We start from the raw sequence: 6,000 nt of genomic DNA on the forward strand, positions 1-6,000 counted from the left end.
TGTTGAAGATGAAGCTGCTCTTGGAAACTCAAAGGCTCTAAATGCTATCTTTAATGGAGTTGACAAGAATATGTTTAGGCTGATCAATACGTATACTGTGGCAAAGGATGCTTGGGAAATTCTGAAGACTGCACATGAAGGAACTACTCGAGTAAGGATGTCAAGACTTTAGATGCTTACCACTCAATTTGAAAATTTGATGATAACTGAAGAAGAGACTATCTCAAAATTCCATATGTGTGTCTGTGACTTGTCTAATGCCTCATTTGCTTTGGGAGAACCTATGTCAGATGAGAAGTTTGTAAGGAAGATCTTGAAATCTTTTCCCCATAAATTTGTTATGAAAGTCACTACAATTGAGGAGGCTCAAGACATTGAGAACATGAAAGTTGATGAACTTATTGGTTCTTTGCAGACATTTGAGTTGAAACTGAGTGGGAAGTCTGAAAAGAAGAATAAGAGTATTGCTTTTGTGTCTAACACTGATGAAGGTGATGATGAAGACTGTGAGGGTGAAAACCCTTCTGAGGCTCTGGCTATGCTAGCAATAAAAATTCAACAGAGCATTGAGAAAGATTGACAAAAGAATCAGGCCGCCTAATGTCCAGGACATGAAGTTCGACAACAAACTCAAGTTTTCTAATTCACAGAGGAAGACCAAAGAAGAAGAAAGATCTGGTCAGAACAAAGGAGTGCAGTGTCATGAATATGAAGGATATGGCCACATTAGGTCTGAATGTGCCACCTATCTAAAGAAGCAAAAGAAAGGTATGATGGTAACTTGGTCAGATGAAGACACTGAAGATGAGGAGGAGATATCTTCAAACAAAGTTAATGCTTTTTCTGGAACCATTTATGAGTCTGAGAGAAGTGATGAGGACATCTCAAATGAGGAACTGGCTGAGACTTACAAGCTGCTACATAACAAGTGGGAAGAAGAATGTAAACTTGTGAGAGAAAAGCAAAGTGAGATAGAACAACTTGTTTCTCAGAATGAAAGACTGAAAGAGCTCAGCACAAAGCTGAAGGAAGATCTGGAGGAATGGCAAAGTAAGTTTAATAATGCTGACATTATGGAAAAAGCTAACCTAATGTTGATTAATGCAGGACTTTAAGAGCAAGTGGCAACTCTGACAAGAAAGCTCGGAGCTACTCACAAATCAGTTAGAATGCTGAACAGTGGTTCTGATATGCTTGATGAAATTCTGAAAGAAACTAGCAAGCAAGGAGGGAGTTTGAAGGGAATTGGTTTTGACTACAGAACAACAAACAAAGAAGATCAGGAAGGATCAAAGAAATTTGTTTCTGCAACAAAACAAACTGAATTCAAGAAGCCCAGGAATTATCAATTGTCAGATCCATTGCCCCGACATGTGCCTCAGCATGTGAACCCCCAGCTTAAGTTTGACAAAACTGTACCTTGGAAGTGTCACTGCTGTGGTAGGAATGGTCATATAAAGCCCTATTGTTTCAAGTTATATGGCTATCCTCAGATGCTCAATAATATCAAGTCTTCAAAGTCTATTCAGATGAGGAAGCAATGGAAGCCCAAGGGTGAAGTCAGATGTCAGGTAGCTTACACATCTTTCAGAGCATCATCAAAGGAAGATTGGTATTTTGATAGTGGCTGCTCAAAGCACATGACAGGGAACAAGAGCTTCTTACAAGACATCAGAAGTCACTCCACCAACTATGTTACTTTTGGAGATGGAGCTAAAGGAAAGATCAAGGGAGTAGGAAAGCTTGTTAGCACAAAATCTCCTAACTTGAATAATGTGTTACTTGTCAATGGTTTAACTGCAAATCTGATCAGCATAAGCCAACTTTGTGACCAAGGGTTTGATGTGAAGTTCAATAAAATAGAATGTGTCGTGACCACTGATGATGACAAAATTGTGATGAGAGGAGACAAATCAAAAGACAATTGTTGACATCAGAGGAAAGAGCTCATGTTTCTAGATGTTTGATAACCAAGGAAGATGAGGTGAATGTATGGCATCAAAGACTAGGACATCTCAACTACAAGAGCATGCAAAAGGTTATTGCTGATGAAGCAATAAGAGGTTTGCCCAAACTAAGCTTGGGAGAAGGAAAGCTTTGTGGAGAATGTTAGATTGGAAAATAAACCAAAGTGTCACACAAGATGCTCCAGCATCAGACCACGACAAGGGTTCTGGAATTGCTTCACATGGATCTTATGGGTCTCATGCAGGTTGAAATCTTAGGAGGAAAAAGGTATGTGTTTGTCTGTGTGGATGATTTTTCAAGGTATACATGGGTTGAATTTATGAGAGAAAAATCAGAGACTTTTAAAATATTCAAGAACCTATGTTGGAGACTTCAGAATGAGAAGAACTGTGTGATTGTGAGAATCAGAAGTGATCATGGAAGGGAGTTTGAGAACTCAAATTTTTTGGAGTTCTATGGAACAGAAGGTATCAGTCATGAGTTTTCTGCCCCCATCACTCCACAGCAGAATGGAATTTTTGAAAAAAAAAAATAGAACTCTCCAGGTATTAGCAAGAGTAATGTTACATGCTAAGAAGATTCCACGCCAGTTCTTGGCTGAAGCTATGAGTACTGCATTTTACATACATAATAGGGTCACCATTAGGGCAGGGACATCCTCTACACAGTATGAGCTATGGAAAGGTAGAAAGCCTTCTGTAAAATACTTTCACATCTTTGGAAGTAAATGCTATATTCTTGCAAATTGTGATCCTAAGAGGAAGCTTGATCCAAGGAGTGATGAAGGGATTTTCATGGGGTATTCTATGAACAGCAAAGCTTATAGAGTGTATAATTCTCGCACAAGGACCATGATGGAATCTGTGAATGTGACTGTGGATGATGAACCAAGTAAGAAGGAAGAAACAAATTTGAATAAAGATGATGATTGTGCAGATGTTCCAGCCGATGCTCCAACAACCAGAGATCAGAAAAATCATCCTCAAGAAAACATCATTGGTAATCTTCAAGAAGGGGTGACTACCAGATCCATTCATTCCATTTCTGCTAACGCCATAGATCATTGAAGCCATTAAACTTCTATCTACGCTTTTAGCTAGGAACCTCTGAAAAGATTTTTCATATTTGGTTTCATTTTTATCATCAGAAGTAGTGGATAAAATAACTTCTTCCAACTTGGAAATTTGATTTTTGAGGACAGAGTTGGAATTGTCTAAAGAGAAATTATTTTCTTTTAACTCAGAAATTGTTTTCACATGTTTAGAAGATGTATCAGAAGCATCAAGAAAATCCTTTTTCAGCCTTTTATGCTTAGTCAGAAGTAAATCATGTTTGTTCATAATTTCAGCTAAGGCAGATTTTAGTTGAGACAATGAGAAAGATGTGAATACCTCACTTTCATCTTCAGAGTCTGACCCTCTGATGCTGGATCTGATTCAGCCTTTGACTCTGCTTCTTTGTCTTTGACAATAGCCATGAGTCCTTCAATGACCTCGCCATCAAAGTCCACTCCTTCTGAGTCTGAATCATCAAGAGTTACCATAAGACTTTTCTTAGCCTTGACATACTTCTTAGGCTTCTTGTCTTTCTTCAGCTTAGGACAATCACTCTTGTAATGTCCTGGCTCATTGCATTCAAAGCATGTAACTTCTTTTGATGATGACTTGCGTTGACCAGATGAAGACTCTTGCTTTCCTTTAGCTCTGGATGAACCTTTGTATTTGTTTTGCCTGTGCTTCCAAAGGTGATTGATTCTCTTTGAAAGAAGTGAGAGCTCATCTTCATCAGAGTTCTCAGACGATTCTTCTGACACTTGTTCAGCTTGAAGCGCCTTGGTCTTCTTAGACTTCACCTTTAGAGCTATGGACTTTTGGTTCCTCTGAGCAACATGATCAGCACGATCTATCTCATGACTTCTCAGGATACCGATGAGTTCTTCTAAGGTCATCTTTTTAATGTCTTTAGATAGCTTCAAGGAAGTCATCAAAGGCATCCACTTCTCAGGAAGACCTCTGAGAATTCTCTTTACATGGTCAGCATTGGTGTAGCCTTTGTCAAGTATTCTGATTCCAGAAATGATCATCTGAAATCTGGAGAACATAGCATCAACTGTTTCATCAGGTTCCATCATGAAGGCTTCATACTTTTTGATCAAGGAGAACGCCTTTGTCTCCTTGACCTCTTCATTTCCTTCATGAGACATCTTCAAGGAATCAAAGATCGCCTTGGCAGAATCACGGTCTGTGATCTTCTCATATTCTTCATATGGGATAGCACTCAGCAAGATAGTTCTTTCTCTGTGATGATCTTTGTACATTTTCTTTTGAGCTTCAGTCATCTTGTCTCTTGGGATCTTCACTCCATCATCATTAACAAGGCGAGTGTAGCCATCAGTAATGTGATCCCAGAGATCAGCATCGAATCCAAGAAAGAAACTTTCGATTCTATCTTTCTAGTATTCAAACTTTTCTCCATCAAACATAGGTGGTTTAGCATTGTAGTGCTCTCTTTGAGCATCGCTGGTGGTGGCAGCCATTTGAGTTTTTCACACCGGTCCGGATCTCTGAACACTGTTAAGTGTGGTAATCAGAACTTACGCTCTGATACCAATTGAAGGTATGAAAAACACTAGAAAGGGGGGGGGGGGTTTTAATAGGGTTTTAGGCTTTTTGAAATTTCCCTCTAAGATTAAGGATAATCTTTTCGGATTAAAGAACACAAGATGTAAGAGTTAAGGGAAGGAGAAAAGCACACGATGATTTTATCCTGGTTCACTTGATAAATCCCTCAAGCTAATCCAGTCCACCCGTTAAGGTGATTTCTTCCTTCTTAGAATGAAGGCAATTCACTATTCAATGATTGTTACAACTGCACTAGCAACCTGCTCAGTGACTAACACTACGATGAACTAGCAGCACTAAGACAACCTTGCCTTAGTCTTCTCAAGAATTCTGACCTCACTGGTCTCTCAAGGAATCTACAAACAAAGTTTGTGAAATAGTTCAGTTTACAAAGAGATGCTTCTTAATAAGCAGAAGTAAACACAAATAGGAACAATGTGAAGAAAATATTGCTAAGATATTCGCTGAGAGTATTTCACTTGTTTGTGCAAAGTTTCTTGGTTCATTTCTTCAGTCTTCAGCCTTTAAATACTCCAAGGTTTAGAGTGTGTATCCGTTGGATGAATCTGTCCGTTGGAGGGCAGTTTTGGAATTTCCAGAGCCTGCTATGGTTGAACGTCGTAGGTAAGGCAGTCAGAATAGTACGATAGCTTTTGTATGAATGATAGTGACAATACCTCAGCCTAGTTGACTCTTGTTGGTCAATCTGCAAGTGCACAGATATCTCCGGGTTTTAAATATCGAATCCACAAGGACCGTGAGTGAGAATTATGGTTTAAGCTTGAAGCTTGTGAGTTTTGAAAGCAAGTAAAATTCAGATTTTGGTTTGATTGTTTGTAACAAAGAGTTTGCAAAAATAGCAATAGTAAAGAGATGAAAATATCAATTGATAAAGATGCTCTGGGTTAATGTTCATCCAATCCTCCTTAATCAACCTACCCTATGCAATTGAAACCTTGAATCAAACCCTTGTTGTTATAGCCTAGATACTCACTCATTGATTCCTCACATGAGCAATTCTCCCATACTAAAAGCTAAGCCCAATTCCTTGTGTACTTAGTCATTTATATCAGGCCAACAAAACCAATCCCCCACTCTATTCCTAGAAGCAAGCATAGAAAGATCAATTTCAACCTAAGTCCCTAAACCACAACAATCTTCCGATATGATTGTAATTCAGCATTTAGCAAGAGTGCACCCAAGCTAATCATGCATTATAGAATTGAAATACAAGGTAGATTCAGGAACAAGAGCATAAGGGTAGGAATTACAACTAGCAATTCATGGAATCACATTAAACCAAAAGCATAAAGAGTACTAGTCACTCATGGCTAGTGAATCCATACAAGAAATGTAAAGAAAACCTGGAAAATACAAGGTGGCAGCTTCTCACAAGCCCCAAAAGCACTTC

This window comes from Lotus japonicus, chromosome 4, assembly GCF_012489685.1.
Source record: "Lotus japonicus ecotype B-129 chromosome 4, LjGifu_v1.2".
Classification (NCBI taxonomy): domain Eukaryota; kingdom Viridiplantae; phylum Streptophyta; class Magnoliopsida; order Fabales; family Fabaceae; genus Lotus; species Lotus japonicus.